Below are 22,033 nucleotides of genomic sequence, written 5' to 3'. Positions count from 1 at the left end.
TATAATGTAGCCCCATAGAGTATAATTCAGCCCCATAAAGTATAATTCAGCCCCATAAAGTATAATTCAGCCCCATAAAGTATAATTCAGCCCCATAAAGTATAATGCAAAAAAAAACAATACTCAACTATCCCTATTCATTCCCCCGTTGATCAGGTGTCTACAGCACATCTCCTCAGCAGTGTGACATGCAATGAAGTGATGTAATCAATTTGAACCAGTTGTTGTATAATCAGCATTTAAAATTTGGGTTTCATAAGCTTTCGGGCATAAGGACAAAACTGTGGGTAGGGTCTTCAGCTCCTGCCCGGCCCCTCCACCTGTCTCTGATGTCTGTATTTTCCTCCTGTATCACAATTTGCAATGGCGCTGTCCTCGTTGCAGGTGGCGGTTGCACAGATTGATTTCCCAGTAGTCTTCAATAAAATGACGGTGGTGGCAGCGCATGAGATTTAGATCTCGTCCCAGTGACAAACCGATATCTCAATCTGCGCATGCTCCACCAATGACGCCATTGTACTGAAGACCGCCGTGAGGTTAATTTGCGCACGCACTGCAACCAGCGCAATTTTATGGAAGACCGAAGGGAGATCGATTTGCACAAGCACCACAAACTTTAAAATAGGAGGAAGATACAGTTACCAAAGGCAGTGAAGGAGGCTGGAAGAACAATAAAACCAACTGAATATTCCAAGAGACCGAAGAGGTTAATTATCAACATGTTTCAAAGTCATTTAACTTCTTCATCACGACAAACCACAACCATGAACGTCCTTGATGGAGAAGTCGAATGACTTCGAAATGCATTAATAAACCACATAGAAGCCTCTTCGGTCTCCTGGAATCTTCAATTGGTTATCATCAGCAGGGCAGTAGATACCAGAGGCAAGTAGAGGGACCGGGCAGGAGCCGAGGACCCTACCCACAGTACCGATCCTATGCACGGAGAGCTTAGGAAACCCAAACCTCAAATGCTGAGAAAACAACAACCAGGAGGCCTGTTTCATCATTAAAGGTATCTATTGAATCTCTATAACATCGCCATTATGGCCAGGATTTTACTTTAACATGCCAAATCATGTCGACAAGTTCTCTTTAAGTGTGCTTAAAATTCAGCATTCTAGGATAGCAAATCGCCCTGTGAAAATGATATTCTATGCACACAGAACGATCATAAAAAAGCAAATCGTCTTGTGAAAAGGGTATTCGATGTGCACAGAACGATCACAAATAAAAGCAAATCGTCCTGTGAAAATGATATTGTACGAACACAGAACGATCATAAAAAAGCAAATCGTCTTGTGAAAATGATATTCTATGCGCACAGAACGGTCATAAAAAAAGCAAATCGTCCTGTAAAAAGGATATTCGATGTGCACAGAACGGTCATAAAAAAGCAAATCGTCCTGTGAAAATGATATTCTATGCACACAGAACGGTCATAAAAAAAGCAAATCGTCCTGTGAAAAAGATATTCTATGCACACAGAACGATCATAAAAAAAAGTAAATTGTCCTGTGAAAATGATATTCTATGCACACAGAACGATCATAAAAAAAAGTAAATCGTCCTGTGAAAAGATATTCTATGTGCACAGAAAGGTCATATAAAAGCAAACTGTCCTGTGAAAAGATATTCTATGCACACCGAACGATCATATTACCTTCCTCTGAGCATGGAAGTGCGGTCGGCTTATTTAAACAGACCATCTAACGTCATCATTGCACCTTACCGATTGTTTAAATGGCCGCCATCGGCGAGTGTAAATGCAATATGGGACATTTATTATTTAGTTCTGTAAACCTTGTTATCCAAGAAGGCGGCCAACGAGAACGATCAACGTCATCTAGGATTATAGTCCAGCCTTCCTTATCTATTCAGCTTGTGGAGGAGACCAGTCAGTCTCGAACAGAAAAATAAATACTGTAGGTGATATATTAGGCCGGGTTCACATCACGTTTTGGCCCCATGTTTGTAACTCCACCCAGAGATCCCTCCAAAAAATGGGATTCGGACGTGCCCCCAACGGAGTTGTAGACTTAAGTCATGAACGTGAGGCCAAGTGAGGGTGAACACACCCTTACTAATATTGTTCTTGATGACTTGCAAGAGAACGAGCCTTCCGTAAAAGCTTCACCAAAAGGCAGTAACCATTATCAATCAGCTCGTAGATAAGTAGAATACTCCGATATCTCATGGGACGCTGTGTGTGATAGGACCACCACACACTGTCACGTACTGTGGACTAACGGGGAAGTGGTGGCAGCAGGAACAGGTTCTGTCCTGAGGTACCACCAATCAAGTCATGGATCAACGGGGAAGCTCTGGCAGCAGGAACAGGTTCTGTCCTGAGGTACCACCAATCGAGTCGTGGACCAACGGGGAAGCAGTGGCAGGGGGAACAGGTTCTATCCCGAGGGACCACCAATCAAGTCATGGACCAACAGGGAAGTTGTGGCAGCAGGAACAGGTTCTGTCCTGAGGTACCACCTATCGAGTCGTGGACCAACGGGGAAGCAGTGGCAGCGGAAACAGGTTCTGTCCTGAGGGACCACCAATCAAGTCATGGACCAACGGGGAAGCTGTGGCAGGAGGAACGGGTACTGTCCTGAGGGACCACCAATCGAGTCGTGGACCAACGGGGAAGCTGTAGCAGAAGGAACAGGTTCTGTCCTGAGGGACCACCAATCAAGTCGTGGACCAACGGGCAAGTTGTGGCAGCAGGAACAGGTTCTGTCCTGAGGGACCACCAATTGAGTCAATTTAGAATCACCAGGTTTTTGCTACACCATCTTAGAGCAACATGATGTAGGAGCAGAGACCCCCATTCCAGCAATGAGTCACTGACTGGTTGCTTGCTGTAGTTTTAATAAAATCACAGTTTTATCTCCCGCAAATCTCTGAATGCTAAGCTCTGTATAACCTCGCCCATACCACTGATCTTCAGCTTTCTAGCTTTCTGTGTATCGTACTGACTATAAAGGAAGAAGGAGTGAGGAGCAGAGTGAGGAAACAAGCAGGTGAGACACAAAGATCGTGCTGACTATAAAGGAGGAAGGAGTGAGGAGCAGAGTGAGGAAACAAGCAGGTGAGACACAGAAAGATCGTGCTGACTATAAAGGAAGCAGTGAGGAGCAGAGTGAGGAAACAAGGTGAGACACAGAAAGATCGAGCTGACAATAAAGGAAGAACGAGTGAGGAGCAGAGTGAGGAAACAAGCAGGTGAGACACAGAAAGATCGTGTTGACTATTATAAAGGAAGAACGAGTGAGGAGCAGAGTGAGGAAACAAGCAGGTGAGACACAGAAAGATCGCGCTGACTATAAAGGAAGGAGTGAGGAGCAGAGTGAGGAAACAAGCATGTGAGACACAAGATCGTGATGACTAACAAGCCTTTTTTCTTCACTCCAGTGCTAGATTCACATCTACAATGATCACTACTGCTGTATAATATCCTCCAGGCTGCTGCTTGTTTGTCTCTGTGTGCTAAAAAAAAGAATGAAAAGCAGGAATCCCTCTCTGTGGGCTGTGCTGTGCATGGTAGAGATCATTGCAGCTAATCTCCTCTCAACAGCTCAGAGTAGAATGCAAGTTAAAGATTAAGTCTGCGCAGGAAAAAAACTGGAAAAAATGCACGATACAAAACATACAATGGCCAGATACAGTGTTATTGCTCATGTACACACACAGGACAGCTTAGTCTGAAAACGTACTTGAAAGTATGGCTACCCTTTAAGTTGATACCTCCTTCACGTTGTAGTTACCACACACATTATCCACATAATGCTTGTAAGCTCAGTATGACCATAATCTGCAGTCACAATAAATTTGCTGAAACTTGGAGATACTGAAGACAAGAAAAGCCAACCAACCAAGTAGAAGACCATGAAGGACATCAAATCAACAGACAGAAGACCCAAGCGGTAGCCTTTCCTCTGGTCACCTATAATGCAAACCTGTCCATGATGTCTCCTTGCAGCCTTTTGTGGTTCAATGTCTATGCACTGACCATAATTTGTCTGCAATGGATGAAATATAGCTCAGATCTTATAGAACACGTTTCCTATAGGTATATGGATGGGCCCTTTATATTACACTGCTGCAAACTTACAACTCCGGAAGACATCTAATATATACATATACGGTATATATATATATATATATATATATATATATATATATATATATATATATATATATATATATATATATATGTAGATTGGCTTACTTGGATGCACATAGCTGTAGACACAGGAACAATTTCTTTAAATCTTACACTGGTTTATTAAAAATACTGCCTAAACCAGTGTAACAATAGCAAAACAAACCCGGCCTTCCTGGCCTAACAGGAAAACAAAAACCTAATGTATGGCACAGCCCTTGTTGCTGCGGGTGTCCGACCACTTCAGGTTCACACAAAAAAAAAGGTTCAACTTCCTTTGAGCATTTATCTACTGAACTCCTCCCGCTCTACATCTGTCCAATCAACCCAGCACTAAACATGGCTGATTAACCCCTCTCAGCACTTGGTGTGCTGGAGCATTTGCTAGGTTGCTATCACTGAAGCGAACACCTTTATTGAAACATTCTATGTTTTCTGCTCAACATGACGCATTATGATTTCAATGATCGATCCAATTAAAATAGAGTTTCTCTACGCCCGTAGTTTCTGCATTAATTTCCTGCTCTCTGGCAGGAAGAGAAATCGATACTGGAAACCACATGGAGGAATCAATGAGAAGAAACTCGTTATAGACGAGTATATAACAAGATACTGACAACCATACAAAAACGAGAAGTATTCTCCTGATACATAGGAACAAGAAAGGGATAATTTGGGTCAAAATATCCATTTTCAAACACCCTAACAGTATTTTCGAAGTTAATAGAGAGCGGTCTATCCTAGGGAAGAGCATCTAAGGAAAGTTTCTTCTTATGGAGGAATCGGTTTGTCTGTGCAAATCAATGGTTTCTAGAAGAACGGTGTAATGCTTCATTTCCCCTGTGGAGGTGCTGTAGGAAAACTGAGCACTTGCTGTTGGCTCTTCTACAAAGTACAGATCGCTGTTCATGGAAAAGTCGAATATTCTGTCCAAAACAGACAATCCTGTACTGTAGCAAAAAATAAAAAATAAACTCAGAAAATCAAGTTGTATGAACAGCAAAGTGGATTTCCCCATTGAAATCAATAGGAAGAGTATCTGAAGTGGTTTTACATGGATTTTAAAGAAGATCCACTTCAAAATCCATTTTTCAAAAATCCCTTTGTGAAAAATAACCTAGCTATTCAGAAACCAGAGTGCCTAGATATTAAGGTGAAAAAATAGGGGAGGAGGGGGATGCAGCTGCAGTCTTTTGGTTTCAAATTCATTTAGCGTTACGTTACTAATAAGGAACCTGGCATTAAGGCTGAAAAATACCAAAATTGATACATTTTTAATTAAAGGGGTTGTCTGCAGTCACTGTGCGCATCTGGTATTGCCGGTGTGCGCAGGCATTCATGTGACCGAATGCGTGTGATTTGCATACTCGCGGTCATATGTGTTGTGATTCGGTTCGTGGGCTCCCCCGGTGGTCTCTTGTGGTACTGGTGTCCTGCAAGCTTTGCCTTCTCAGTTCACCTGTTCCTATCAGGATGTGGGAGTATCCTATTTAACCTTGCTCCTCAGTCATTCTAATGCTGGCCATCAATGTATCCAGAGTGATTCTGTTGCATGTTCCTGCTCCCAGTTTTCTGCTCAGCTAAGTTGGACACTTTAGTCCTTAAGTCTATTTTTGTATGTTTTGTCCAGTTTGCACTTATGTGAATCTCTGCAGCTGGAAGCTCTTGTTGGGCTGAAATTACCACTCCAGTGGCATGAGTTGTCACATGAGTTAAGGTAATTTCAGGATGGTGTTTTGAAGGGTTTTGCAGCTGACCGCGAAGTCCTCTGTTGTATCTTTCTGCTATTTAGTTAGCGGGCCTCTCTGTGCTAAATCTGCTTTCATACTACGTGTGTCTTTTCATCTGCTCTCACCGTTATTATATGTGGGGGGCTGCTATCTCCTGTGGGGACATTCTCTGGAGGCAAGCCAGGACTGTGTTTTCTTCTACCAGGGGTAGTTAGTTCTCCGGCTGGCGCGCGGCATCTAGAGACAACGCAGGAATGCCCCCTGGCTACTTCTAGTGTGGTGTGTAGGTTTAGCATCGCGGTCAGCTCTAGTTTCCATCACCCGAGAGCTTGTCTGTTTATTCTATGCTTCTGATGGTTCCTTGCCATTGGAAACCATAACACATATGCCAACTAAACAAGATTGACTTTTCTCAAAGGGGTTGTCCGGTCTTAAGCTACAAGTCTGCAGTCCCTCTATGCGAGTACGGGCTTGTGAATCCTCATGTCACACGCACTACGGCCTGTGAGGATTCTCCGATGCTGGGAGTGGGCGGTCATGGTTTTGCAAGAATACGTTTTTGCATATGTCCGGCCACATGCCGACTAGACTGTATCCGACCTCACCCAATGCACCTGCATTGAGAGAAGCTGCGCTCATCTAGTCGGCATGTGACCGTATGTATGCAAATTTTCGGTTACTTCTAAATATTCACAAGACAAAACATGGGATACTGTGACTCCTTGACTAGATTGACGACTACTAATTTATACGTATGTGTAGATGATGAAGATCCCAGACATGTACTCTTCGTAGCTCAGCTCTTCATGTTCAGGGGGGGGGTGGGGGGATGAGAAGGGGTTAAAATCCAGCGAAGGCCACATATAGCGAGTACCGTAACTGGAGTCAAGTGCTTTGGTCAATTCGATTGGTACAATTTACAGTATATTCCATATCTTCCTAAACGTCTGCACTAAGTTGGAGGTTCCCCCCGAGAATTCACCACGGCTTCTACAATGTCTATTTCGAATTCCCCTTCTAGCTCTTCAAACCATCTGTCATTGAATCCCCCGCAACACATTGCAAGGTAATGGCACCCGATTCACATACATATTTAATGTGTAATTTCCCAGGAAACATACAGGAGAAAAAAAAAGAAAAGAAAAAGGTCAATAGAAACTCTACTGTCATCTAGGACGCGCGTCAATAATTTACTATCTGCGGGAACAGCTAACGTGATGAGTGACATGTAAATAAACAGCACAAAACGCGCTCCACTGTCCCGAAAACGATGCCAAGGAAGAAGCAAATGGTCTCCGCAAATATCACCCGGTTATAAACTATAATTAAAGAGCACAAAGAGTTCCTAACATGCAGGAAAATCTCATATCCTCATTTATGAAATCTCAAAACGTGGCTCACAAGATGGGCAGATGACACAACCAACCTTTTGGCTAATACTATTATACTGACGACTTATCCGTAGGCTAGGGTGACACGATCTGGTCAATTATGAAAATCACATTCTGATCCAATTCTCTCGAACGAGGAGAATATGGAAGGAAAAAAAAGTCTCAATTTTATAAATTCAGTGATTGCGCGGAAATCAGACTGCAACCACTACAAACTCAATGAATTGTATGGTCGAGTGCGACCACAAAATTGGATAAAACTCGTGCATGCTGCGATGATTTCCTTGAGCAAACTCAGTCCGAAGAAAGAATCCGACATGTGCACGAACCCATGGAATAATATTAGTCCGGTGTTTTGTCGGATCACACTAGGGCCGAAAATAAGGCCATGTGCACCTCCACTAGTCAGCTGTTATTGCCATCGATATGGTCGAAAGTGAACAGTAAATGAAGTGGAACATCACAGCTTTATTATACAAAACTCAATAAAATGTTTCAATATTAGGGGAAAATTCCTTCCCAATGCTATGTATGGCAATAAGACTAGTTCCCTGGATCAACATCCAATCACAGTATCTAGTATCCATAACTTGTGGAATCAACCATTACTGCATCCCGTGGAATAGAGTTACAAAGTCTCACTGCTCTTACAGTAAAGAATCCTCAACCTCACTGCTCTTACAGTAAAGAATCCTCAACCTCACTGCTCTTACAGTAAAGAATCCTTAACCTCACTGCTCTTACAGTAAAGAATCCTCAACCTCACTGCTCTTACAGTAAAGAATCCTCAACCTCACTGCTCTTACAGTAAAGAATCCTCAACCTCACTGCTCTTACAGTAAAGAATCCTCAACCTCACTGCTCTTACAGTAAAGAATCCTCAACCTCACTACTCTTACTGTAAAGAATCCTCAACCTCACTGCTCTTACAGTAAAGAATCCTCAACCTCACTGCTCTTACAGTAAAGAATCCTCAACCTCACAGCTCTTACAGTAAAGAATCCTCAACCTCACTACTTACAGTAAATAATCCTCAACCTCACTGCTCTTACTGTAAAGAATCCTCAACCTCACTGCTCTTACAGTAAAGAATCCTCAACCTCACTGCTCTTACAGTAAAGAATCCTCAACCTCACTGCTCTTACAAAAAGGAATCATCAACCTCACAGCTCTTACAGTAAAGAATCCTCAACCTCACTACTCTTACAATAAAGAATCCTCAACCTCACTGCTCTTACAGTAAAGAATCCTCAACCTCACTGCTCTTACAGTAAAGAATCCTCAACCTCACTGCTCTTACAGTAAAGAATCCTCAACCTCACTGCTCTTACAGTAAAGAATCCTCAACCTCACTACTCTTACAGTAAAGAATCCTCAACCTCACTGCTCTTATAGTAAAGAATCCATTGTCTCACTGCTCTTAAGTAAAGAATCCTCAACCTCCCTGCTCTTACAGTAAAGAATCCTCAACCTCACTACTCTTACAGTAAATAATCCTCAACCTCACTGCTCTTACAGTAAATAATCCTCAACCTCACTGCTCTTACAGTAAAGAATCCTCAACCTCACTGCTCTTACTGTAAAGAATCCATTGTCTCACTGCTCTTACGTAAAGAATCCTCAACCTCACTGCTCTTACAGTAAAGAATCCTCAACCTCGCTGCTCTTACTGTAAAGAATCCTCAACCTCACTGCTCTTACAGTAAAGAATCCTCAACCTCACTGCTTTAAAGAATCCCCAACCTCACTGCTCTTAGTGTAAAGAATCCTCAACCTTGCTGCTTTAAAAAAAATCATCAACCTCACTGCTCTTACAGTAAAGAATCCTCAACCTCAATGCTCTTACAGTAAAGAATCCTCAACCTCACTGCTTTTACAGTAAAGAATCCCCAACCTCACTGCTCTTACAGTATAGAATCCTCAACCTCACTGCTCTTACAGTAAAGAATCCTCAACTTCACTGCTCTTACAGTAAAGAATCCTCAACCTCACTGCTCTTGCAGTAAAGAATCCTCAACCTCACTGCTCTTACAGTAAAGAATCCTCAACCTCACTGCTCTTACAGTAAAGAATCCATTGTCTCACTGCTCTTAAGTAAAGAATCCTCAACCTCACTGCTCTTACTGTGAAGAATCCTCAACCTCACTGCTCTTACAGTAAAGAATCCATTGTCTCACTGCTCTTAAGTAAAGAATCCTCAACCTCCCTGCTCTTACAGTAAATAATCCTCAACCTCACTGCTCTTACAGTAAATAATCCTCTTTGCTCTTACAGTAAAGAATCCTCAACCTCACTGCTCTTACTGTAAAGAATCCATTGTCTCACTGCTCTTACGTAAAGAATCCTCAACCTCACTGCTCTTACAGTAAAGAATCCTCAACCTCACTGCTCTTACAGTAAAGAATCCTCAACCTCACTGCTCTTACTGTAAAGAATCCTCAACCTCACTGCTCTTACAGAAAAGAATCCTCAACCTCACTGCTTTAAAGAATCCTCAACCTCACTGCTCTTAGTGTAAAGAATCCTCAACCTTGCTGCTTTAAAAAAAATCATCAACCTCACTGCTCTTACAGTAAAGAATCCTCAACCTCACTGCTCTTACAGTAAAGAATCCTCAACCTCACTGCTCTTACAGTAAAGAATCCCCAACCTCACTGCTCTTACAGTAAAGAATCCTCAACCTCACTGCTCTTATAGTAAAGAATCCTCAACCTCACTGCTCTTACAGTAAAGAATCCTCAACCTCACTGCTCTTACAGTAAAGAATCCTCAACCTCACTGCTCTTACAGTAAATAATCCTCAACCTCACTGCTCTTACAGTAAAGAATCCTCAACCTCACTGCTCTTACAAAAAGGAATCATCAACCTCACAGCTCTTACAGTAAAGAATCCTCAACCTCACTACTCTTACAGTAAAGAATCCTCAACCTCACTGCTCTTACTGTAAAGAATCCTCAACCTCACTGCTCTTACAGTAAAAAATCCACAACCTCACTGCTCTTACAGTAAAGAATCCTCAACCTCACTGCTCTTACAGTAAAGAATCCTCAACCTCACAGCTCTTACAGTAAAGAATCCTCAACCTCACTGCTCTTACAGTAAAGAATCCTCAACCTCACTGCTCTTACAGTAAAGAATCCTCAACCTCACTGCTCTTACAGTAAATAATCCTCAACCTCACTGCTCTTACAGTAAAGAATCCTCAACCTCACTGCTCTTACTGTAAAGAATCCTCAACCTCACTGCTCTTACAGTAAAGAATCCTCAACCTCACAGCTCTTACAGTAAAGAATCCTCAACCTCACTGCTCTTACAGTAAAGAATCCTCAACCTCACTGCTCTTACAGTAAATAATCCTCAACCTCACTGCTCTTACAGTAAAGAATCCTCAACCTCACTGCTCTTACAAAAAGGAATCATCAACCTCCCTGCTCTTACAGTAAAGAATCCTCAACCTCACTACTCTTACAGTAAAGAATGCTCAACCTCACTGCTCTTGCAGTAAAGAATCCTCAACCTCACTGCTCTTACAGTAAAGAATCCTCAACCTCACTGCTCTTACAGTAAATAATCCTCAACCTCACTGCTCTTACAGTAAAGAATCCTCAACCTCACTGCTCTTACAAAAAGGAATCATCAACCTCACAGCTCTTACAGTAAAGAATCCTCAACCTCACTACTCTTACAGTAAAGAATCCTCAACCTCACTGCTCTTACTGTAAAGAATCCTCAACCTCACTGCTCTTACAGTAAAAAATCCACAACCTCACTGCTCTTACAGTAAAGAATCCTCAACCTCACTGCTCTTACAGTAAAGAATCCTCAACCTCACTGCTCTTACAGTAAAGAATCCTCAACCTCACTGCTCTTACAGTAAAGAATCCTCAACCTCACTGCTCTTACAGTAAAGAATCCTCAACCTCACTGCTCTTACAGTAAATAATCCTCAACCTCACTGCTCTTACAGTAAAGAATCCTCAACCTCACTGCTCTTACTGTAAAGAATCCTCAACCTCACTGCTCTTACAGTAAAAAATCCACAACCTCACTGCTCTTACAGTAAAGAATCCTCAACCTCACTGCTCTTACAGTAAAGAATCCTCAACCTCACAGCTCTTACAGTAAAGAATCCTCAACCTCACTGCTCTTACAGTAAAGAATCCTCAACCTCACTGCTCTTACAGTAAAGAATCCTCAACCTCACTGCTCTTACAGTAAATAATCCTCAACCTCACTGCTCTTACAGTAAAGAATCCTCAACCTCACTGCTCTTACAAAAAGGAATCATCAACCTCCCTGCTCTTACAGTAAAGAATCCTCAACCTCACTACTCTTACAGTAAAGAATGCTCAACCTCACTGCTCTTGCAGTAAAGAATCCTCAACCTCACTGCTCTTACAGTAAAGAATCCTCAACCTCACTGCTCTTACAGTAAAGAATCCATTGTCTCACTGCTCTTAAGTAAAGAATCCTCAACCTCACTGCTCTTACTGTGAAGAATCCTCAACCTCACTGCTCTTACAGTAAAGAATCCATTGTCTCACTGCTCTTAAGTAAAGAATCCTCAACCTCCCTGCTCTTACAGTAAAGAATCCTCAACCTCACTACTCTTACAGTAAATAATCCTCAACCTCACTGCTCTTACAGTAAATAATCCTCTTTGCTCTTACAGTAAAGAATCCTCAACCTCACTGCTCTTACTGTAAAGAATCCATTGTCTCACTGCTCTTACGTAAAGAATCCTCAACCTCACTGCTCTTACAGTAAAGAATCCTCAACCTCACTGCTCTTACAGTAAAGAATCCTCAACCTCACTGCTCTTACTGTAAAGAATCCTCAACCTCACTGCTCTTACAGAAAAGAATCCTCAACCTCACTGCTTTAAAGAATCCTCAACCTCACTGCTCTTAGTGTAAAGAATCCTCAACCTTGCTGCTTTAAAAAAAAATCATCAAAATCACTGCTCTTACAGTAAAGAATCCTCAACCTCACTGCTCTTACAGTAAAGAATCCTCAACCTCACTGCTCTTACAGTAAAGAACCCTCAACCTCACTGCTCTTACAGTAAAGAACCCTCAACCTCACTGCTCTTACAGTAAAGAATCCTCAACCTCACTGCTCTTATAGTAAAGAATCCTCAACCTCACTGCTCTTACAGTAAAGAATCCTCAACCTCACTGCTCTTACAGTAAATAATCCTCAACCTCACTGCTCTTACAGTAAAGAATCCTCAACCTCACTGCTCTTACAAAAAGGAATCATCAACCTCACAGCTCTTACAGTAAAGAATCCTCAACCTCACTACTCTTACAGTAAAGAATCCTCAACCTCACTGCTCTTACTGTAAAGAATCCTCAACCTCACTGCTCTTACAGTAAAGAATCCTCAACCTCACTGCTCTTACAGTAAAGAATCCTCAACCTCACTGCTCTTACAGTAAAGAATCCTCAACCTCACAGCTCTTACAGTAAAGAATCCTCAACCTCACTACTCTTACAGTAAAGAATCCTCAACCTCACTGCTCTTACAGTAAAGAATCCTCAACCTCACTGCTCTTACAGTAAAGAATCCTCAACCTCACTGCTCTTACAGTAAATAATCCTCAACCTCACTGCTCTTACAGTAAAGAATCCTCAACCTCACTGCTCTTACAAAAAGGAATCATCAACCTCCCTGCTCTTACAGTAAAGAATCCTCAACCTCACTACTCTTACAGTAAATAATCCTCAACCTCACTGCTCTTACAGTAAATAATCCTCAACCTCACTGCTCTTACAGTAAAGAATCCTCAACCTCACTGCTCTTACTGTAAAGAATCCATTGTCTCACTGCTCTTACGTAAAGAATCCTCAACCTCACTGCTCTTAGTGTAAAGAATCCTCAACCTTGCTGCTTTAAAAAAAATCATCAACCTCACTGCTCTTACAGTAAAGAATCCTCAACCTCACTGCTCTTACAGTAAAGAATCCTCAACCTCACTGCTCTTACAGTAAAGAATCCCCAACCTCACTGCTCTTACAGTATAGAATCCTCAACCTCACTGCTCTTACAGTAAAGAATCCTCAACCTCACTGCTCTTATAGTAAAGAATCCTCAACCTCACTGCTCTTACAGTAAAGAATCCTCAACCTCACTGCTCTTACAGTAAAGAATCCTCAACCTCACAGCTCTTACAGTAAAGAATCCTCAACCTCACTACTCTTACAGTAAATAATCCTCAACCTCACTGCTCTTACAGTAAAGAATCCTCAACCTCACTGCTCTTACAGTAAAGAATCCTCAACCTCACTGCTCTTACAGTAAAGAATCCTCAACCTCACTGCTTTTACAAAAAGGAATCATCAACCTCACAGCTCTTACAGTAAAGAATCCTCAACCTCACTGCTCTTACTGTAAAGAATCCTCAACCTCACTGCTCTTACAGTAAAGAATCCTCAACCTCACTGCTCTTACAGTAAAGAATCCTCAACCTCACTGCTCTTACAGTAAAGAATCCATTGTCTCACTGCTCTTAAGTAAAGAATCCTCAACCTCACTGCTCTTACAGTAAAGAATCCTCAACCTCACTGCTCTTACTGTGAAGTATCCTCAACCTCACTGCTCTTACAGTAAAGAATCCTCAACCTCACTGCTTACAGTAAAGAATCCATTGTCTCACTGCTCTTAAGTAAAGAATCCTCAACCTCACTGCTCTTACAGTAAAGAATCCCCAACCTCACTGCTCTTACAGTAAAGAATCCATTGTCTCACTGCTCTTAAGTAAAGAATCCTCAACCTCACTGCTCTTACAGTAAAGAATCCTCAACCTCACTGCTCTTACAGTAAAGAATCCATTGTCTCAGTGCTCTTAAGTAAAGAATCTTTAACCTCACTGCTCTTACAGTAAAGAATCCTCAACCTTACTGCTCTTACAGTAAAGAATCCTCAACCTCACTGCTCTTACAGTAAATAATCCTCAACCTCACTGCTCTTACAAAAAGGAATCATCAACCTCACTGCTCTTACTGTAAAGAATCCTCAACCTCACTGCTCTTACAGTAAAGAATCCTCAACCTCACTGCTCTTACAGTAAATCCTCAAACTCACAGCTCTTACAGTAAAAAAATCCTCAACTTCACTGCTCTTACTGTAAAGAATCCTCAAACTCACTGCTCTTACAGTAAAGAATCGTCAACCTCACTGCTCTTACGGTAAAGAATCCTCAACCTCACTGCTCTTACGGTAAAGAATCCTCAACCTCACTGCTCTTACAGTACAGAACCCTCAACCTCACTGCTCTTACAGTAAAGAATCCTCAACCTCACTGCTCTTACAGTAAAGAATCCTCAACCTCACTGCTCTTACAGTAAAGAATCCTCAACCTCACTGCTCTTACAGTAAAGAATCCTCAACCTCACAGCTCTTACAGTAAAGAATCCTCAACCTCACTACTCTTACAGTAAAGAATCCTCAACCTCACTGCTCTTACAGTAAAGAATCCTCAACCTCACTGCTCTTACAGTAAAGAATCCTCAACCTCACTGCTCTTACAGTAAAGAATCCCCAACCTCACTGCTCTTACAGTAAAGAATCCATTGTCTCACTGCTCTTAAGTAAAGAATCCTCAACCTCACTGCTCTTACAGTAAAGAATCCTCAACCTCACTGCTCTTACAGTAAAGAATCCATTGTCTCAGTGCTCTTAAGTAAAGAATCTTCAACCTCACTGCTCTTACAGTAAAGAATCCTCAACCTTACTGCTCTTACAGTAAAGAATCCTCAACCTCACTGCTCTTACAGTAAATAATCCTCAACCTCACTGCTCTTACAGTAAAGAATCCTCAACCTCACTGCTCTTACAAAAAGGAATCATCAACCTCACTGCTCTTACTGTAAAGAATCCTCAACCTCACTGCTCTTACAGTATAGAATCCTCAACCTCACTGCTCTTACAGTAAAGAATCCTCAACCTCACTGCTCTTACAGTAAAGAATCCTCAACCTCACTGCTCTTACAGTAAATCCTCAAACTCACAGCTCTTACAGTAAAAAAATCCTCAACTTCACTGCTCTTACTGTAAAGAATCCTCAAACTCACTGCTCTTACAGTAAAGAATCGTCAACCTCACTGCTCTTACGGTAAAGAATCCTCAACCTCACTGCTCTTACGGTAAAGAATCCTCAACCTCACTGCTCTTACAGTACAGAACCCTCAACCTCACTGCTCTTACAGTAAAGAATCCTCAACCTCACTGCTCTTACAGTAAAGAATCCTCAACCTCACTGCTCTTACAGTAAAGAATCCTCAACCTCACTGCTCTTACAGTAAAGAATCCTCAACCTCACTGCTCTTATAGTAGAGAATCCTCAATCTTACTAATCTTATAGTAAAGAATCAATGCCTGTGATTATGATAAAACTTTTTCCTGTAGACATAGAGGATGCCTCTTTGTCATGACGCGCCCACTAGATGGCTTCAGCCTATGAATATGCACACCACATACATTACCGCCGACACGGGCTCAGAAACCGGTGAATCCGCGGAGAGCACAGTGCATGCCCTAGGGAGATTTATACATCTGCAAACTTTTCATTTTGGACCAGACTACCCCTTAAAGGTCAGTCAATAATGGAGTTTATGATCAGCATCTATCCAGCCACAATCACAAATAGAAGAGGTTAACAAGGTCAGATCTAAGAGTAACCGGCACAAAATATAAATTTACCTTCCCTTTACATTTAAAGGGTTTGCAACTAATTTTAAAGCTATCACTTATCCATCGGATAGGTCATAGCTTGCTGATTGCAGGGGTTCTGACTTCTGGGACCCCCAAAGCCCCGTCTGAATGAAGCAGGGGTCAAGCATGTATACCTCCGCTCCATTCATTGTCAATGGGATTGCCGGGGACAGCAAACCTGTGTTCTTGGGATCTCAGGAACCCATATAGGCTCCTTCCAGTGGCGGTTGCAGGTAACCGTAATGTTATCGTCAATATCTATGTACTGAATATGGAGCTCTACATAAACCAAAAGGAGAAACAACCACTATAAGTCTATGTTGAAAAATGAAAAAGCAAAGAACTATGACTCTATTTAGATAAAGTATAGAGAAGGGGTATTTAACAGTGGGTATCCCCTTTATAGGGGGTTGTATGAACAGCGCCACTCGTGTTCATGGGCCATGCCTGGAACTGCAACTCAGCCCAGTCACTCGAAGAGATATCATGCGTTAAGAAACATTGCAGATTCTTTAAAAATGAGACTGAAGTCAGGAAAATATCAGTTCTGTCCACGGACAAGAATTAAACAAGTGAGGGGAAAAAAAGGGAGGCAAAAAAAGGCGTGATTGGGTTTAAAGGAAATCTGTCAGTAGGATCAACCCTTCTAACCGTCTATATGGACTTGTAGATCAAAGGAAATGGACTAAAATGATACCTTGATATCTGTGATCCGATGTCTTATTCCAGAGAAATCCATGTTTCTGTTAATATGTAAATTAGTTGTTAAGATCTATGGGCCGGACATAGATCTCCCCAACAATCTGCCTCCAGGGCTTGTTATAAATTACAGGAGGTGTTACCAGCGTGAGACAGGTAGAGCAGACTGTCAGTCATTACATGTCTCACACTGGTTACGACTCTTTTCATTTCTGGAGGCAGATTCTCAGGGAGATCTACGTCCGGCTCATAGATCTCAACAGCTCATAAATAAAAAATGTAGATTTCTCTGGAATAAAACATCAGATCGTAGATACCAAGGTATCATTTTATTCAGCTTCCTATGACCTACATGCCCATATAGACGGCTTAGGAGGGTTGATCCTGCTGACGGATTCCCTTTCAAAGAAGCATTATGATCATTTTCTATTTAGGTACCGCTACCACTCAGATAAGTGATCCGGACTTTTTTTTTTGTAATTGATTGAGGTTAAAAAAAGAAGTCCAGAAATTCATACCTAGCAATTTTCTGGACTTCTTAGATTTATATATAAAAAGTCATAATACTTAGAATCGCCTTTCATTGATAACATTGCGGCTGCCTGCAGCGACCGCTAGGGTGAGGCTACAGTTCCCATAGAGCTCAATAATAAATCTGTCTTCAGCTGGTTTCTCGGCTCCCCCTAGTGGTGGCTCTAAGCAGTAAAATGGCAGCAGGAGATTTGATCACTACACAAATACTGTGGATCATCCACTAACACAGGGACATTGTAGCACACAGGGATCACAGCATGAACACAGACTCAGACGCGGTACTATATCAATGGAAGATTTGTTTCATCAATAAGAAAACTAAAAATGGGAAATTTGCTGGAAACTTGCATCTGGAATAAAAATGTACAGAAAGTTTGAGGAACGCTCCAGGCCATGTAAAGCTGACACTATCCAGGATCTATCATCAAAGTAACCATAAGATGTGGGAGAGAATGAAGACCACCAGCCCAGTGCTTGTAATCCAGTGCAACACCAGTAGATCTACAACTTTGCGGAACTACAAGTCCAAGGCTGACGCGACATACGTTATATTGGTCCATTATATGCTTAATTCTCTATCTGTAATTTTTCAAAGCACTACAAGTAAAAGTGCACAGAAAATAAAAACAGGTTTAGCTCTGCTACATCTGTACCCAACAGCGGACTATGAAGGCTGAGACTACACAGGAGTCCTCGAGTCCCAGTCCTTTCTATTGTGGCTTAATAAATGTAAACTAAAACTGCTAATTAATTAGCATGCACTTAAAAGTAACAAAAAGGAATATAATTGCAATAAATGGCAGAATACGCAGACTGCAAAGTTACTGAACACCAACTCCACATTTAGGAATCTACAGGATTGCATAAAGCTACGAGATGAAACAAAAGCAAGGGTTTCATAGCGCCATCAAGTGGCTATCTTGAGAACTACAGCAACCCAAACAAGGTTTACAAGGGTTAATGATTCCTGTCTATATACTTCCTTAAAGGCAAAGCGTGAGTTGTCAACGACAGGGACAAGCCAAGTATTTTACGCCCCCCAACACTCCCTAAGTCCCTTCCATCAGTCCGGAATTTGAACCCCTTATTCCACAACTACATGTATTGTATGTTAAGAAAATACTGAAGTAATTAAAACAAAGTTAAGATCACATTTCCGTATAATCCCTTTGTCTGCTCCGGTTCCGGAACTCATGTGCAAAAGTATCCGCTTTTATCAGTTTTGCAAACAGATGCAGAAGGGGTCCACTAATGATTGTGGGGTTTTATTACGTCAGCTTTAAAAACAGAAGAATTTCTGCATGCAAGATTTTTTTTAAACATTCTAAAAGGGGACGACACCCGGCAACCCCCATCAGCTGTTCCCGATGTCATCCGGTGAGGGGAGCTCTGAAGAAGGACGTTAAGAGGTATAACTCTCCCAACAGAAGAAGCTCACTGACCGATTCTCAGCCAGCAAGATAAGTGCAACCATAGAAGGCAAAGGCTGCACCATGTTTAAAGGGGTTGGATCTGTGCAGCCTTCATGAACGACTATGTTCTCAACCGATGCCTCTGCTAGCACCATCAAAGAGCACACAGTTTCCGCTGGTGGCTCAGCCACGCCACCAAACAGAACTGTCAATCATCAGGAGCACAATGAGCCCATAGAAAGCAGGAAGGCCGGAGGTAGAGGAGCGGTGTACCTCTGAAGATTTAAAGTGAGAGAATCACTTGCTCCAAAAAAAATGAGTTAAACTCTTCATAAAAATCTCCGAGGTCTCCTGATTCTGCTGTTTTTTTGTGAATCTCTCTTTGTCACTTCATTGTAGAGATATTCAGGTTTGTTGGTTTTGGAGCACAGTATGTGAAATCTCTGCCTGGAGACCCACTAGGTGTCTCTTTACAATCTTCTCTAAAGGAGAAAGCAAAACAGATCAGCTAGAGAACGCATAAGGAGAACGCAGAAGGGTTCAGCTAGAGAACGCATAAGGAGAACGCCGAACGGATCAGCTAGAGAACACATAAGGAGAACGCAGAACGGATCAGTTAGAGAACACAAGGAGAACACAGAACAGATCAGCTAGAGAGCACATAAGGAGAACGCAGAACAGATCAGTTAGAGAACACACAAGGAGAACACAGTACAGATCAGTTAGAGAACGCATAAAGAGAACGCAGAAAGGATCAGCTAGAGAACAAAAGGAGAATGCAGAACGGATCAGCTAGAGAACGCATAAGGAGAACGCAGAAGGGATCAGCTATAGAACTCAAGGAGAAAGCAGAATGGATCAGCTAGAGAACACAAGGAGAACGCAGAACGGATCAGCTAGTGAACACAAAGAGAAAGTAGAACGGATCAGCTAGAGAACCCATAAGGAGAACGCAGAACTAATCAGCTAGAGAACACATAAAAAGAACGCAGAAAATATCAGCTAGAGAACACATAAGGAGAACGTAGAACGGATCAGCTAGAGAACGCATAAGGAGAACGCAGAACTGGTCAGCTAGAGAACACATAAGGAGAAAGCAGAACAGATCAGCTAGAGAATGTATAAGGAGAAAGCAGAACAGATCAGATAGAGAATGTATAAGGAGAACGCAGAACGGATCAGCTAGAGAACACATAAGGAGAACGCAGAACGGATCAGCTAGAGAACGCATAAAGAGAACGCAGAAAGGATCAGCTAGAGAACACAAGGAGAACGCAGAACGGATCAGCTAAAGAACGCATAAGGAGAACGCAGAACGGATCAGCTAGAGAACGCATAAGGAGAACGCAGAAAGGATCAGCTAGAGAGCACATAAGGAGAACGCAGAACGGATCAGCTAGAGAACGCATAAAGAGAACGTAGAAAGGATCAGCTAGAGAACACAAGGAGAACGCAGAACGGATCAGCTAGAGAACAAAAGGAGAAAGCAGAATGGATCAGCTAGAGAACACATAAGGAGAACGCAGAACGGATCAGCTAGAGAAAGCATAAAGAGAACGCAGAACGGATCAGCTAGAGAACACATAAGGAGAAAGCAGAACGGATCAGCTAGAGAACACAAAGAACGCAGAACGGATCAGCTAGAGAACACAAAGTACGCAGAACGGATCAGCTAGAGAAAGCATAAGGAGAAAGCAGAACAGATCAGCTTGACAACACACACCTTAGGACATGACTTCTAACAGTCAGAAAACCTGTTTTTACAAAGTTCGTCCTTATCCTTATTGCACTGTGGTTACAGACAGTAAAACTAGACTTTCCTGTAAATTATCACCAAAGGTCACAGCACAGTTATTCCAGTACTGAGGGGATACGATGTTATGGCCGACATACCAACATGGTGAAGTAGCTAATAAAACCAAAAAAGGGACTTTAAAAAAAAAAAAAATCAGCCTAAAGATCACGACTACTGGACACCCATAGCATCAGGGCTGTGGAGTCGGTAAGCCAAACCTCCGACCCCTCAATTTCCATGACACCAACTCTGACTCCACCAAAATGGGCTCAGAATCTGACTCCACAGCCCTGCATAGCATAGTTACTAACAACAGTATTGACAATTTGTTGACGCTTTACAATATTCTAGTCCATCCCCAGAAACAGCCATTTGTAGGCGGGGCTTCTGTTAACCCCTCCTCTTTGCGGCACGGGACACAGCGATTTCAGGACCGTTTGCATTTGGGTCATAATATTAATAGCCTTTTACTGACTCATGTCAACCCTTCCACTTTGTTCCTCTGTACCGGTCTAATTTTATCTGGAAATTGTGAGCAACATTTTATTTTTCACTAAAGACATCATAAAATCACTGATGGGGTCTAAAGGGAACCTGTCACCATGAAAATGCAGTCTACTCTGCAGGCACCCTGATATAGAGCAGGGGGAGCTGAGTGGATTGATATATAGCTTTGTGAGAAAATATTCACTATAACCTGTGTTTTAATCAATTAAATCTCTGCTCTTTCTGGGAATTTTGGTCCAGTGGGTGGTGTTATCAGTGACTGACAGCTATCACTGGAGGTCCAGTGGGCGGTGCCATCAGTGACTGACAACCATCACTGATGGTCCAGTGGGCGGTGCTATCAGTTTGCAATGAGACAAGGCTCTGCTGTACTCCCCCTCCCCCTTCACAGACTGCAGTGAGATTAAAGCTACTAGTGGTGTTTCTAATTACACACAACTTTGCTGAATTCACCCTTTCCCCCACACAGACTGCAGTTAGATGAAAGCAACTAATGGAGTATGTAATGACACACAGCTCAGATGATCCCCCCTCCTCACACACAGACTGCAGGGAGATAAAAGCTACTAGTTGTGTTTGCATTGACACTTAGCTCTATTGTACTCACCTCCAGCACACACTGCAGTAATATGAAGGCTGTTAGTGGTGTTAGCAATGAGATATAGCTCTGCTGTACTCTCCATCCCCCCACACAGACTGCAGTGACATGAAAGCTGCTAGTGGTGTTTGCACTGAGACATAGCTCTGCTGTACTCACCCCACCACACAGACTGCAGTGAGATGGAAGTATTGCTGTTAGTTGTGTTTGTAATGACAGATAGCTCTGCTATACTCACCCCACCACACACAGGCTGCAGTGAGATGAAGGCTACTAGTGGTGTTTGTATTGACACATAGATGTGTTCTACTACTCCCCCCACACACAGGGACTTCAGTGAGATGAAAGCTGCTAGTGGTGTTTGCAATGAGACATAGCTCTGCTCTACTCACGTCCCCCCACACAGACTGCAGTGAGATGGAAGTATTGATATTAGTTGTGTTTGTAATGACACATAGCTCTGCTATACTCATCCTTCCCCCCACACAG

The 22,033-nt window shown here is 42.3% G+C and overlaps 1 protein-coding gene across 5 annotated transcripts in view; it reads right to left on the bottom strand.

Moving 5' to 3' along the window:
• CHLSN (cholesin) overlaps positions 1-22,033 on the bottom strand; it is a 251,728-nt gene that overhangs the window by 124,947 nt on the left and 104,748 nt on the right. The gene's annotated exons all lie outside the window — the stretch shown is intronic.

Source organism: Ranitomeya variabilis, chromosome 7 (genome assembly GCF_051348905.1).
Source record: "Ranitomeya variabilis isolate aRanVar5 chromosome 7, aRanVar5.hap1, whole genome shotgun sequence".
Classification (NCBI taxonomy): Eukaryota; Metazoa; Chordata; class Amphibia; order Anura; family Dendrobatidae; genus Ranitomeya; species Ranitomeya variabilis.
Note: the sequence above shows the minus strand (reverse complement) of the source record. Positions and strands in the feature narration are given on the sequence as shown.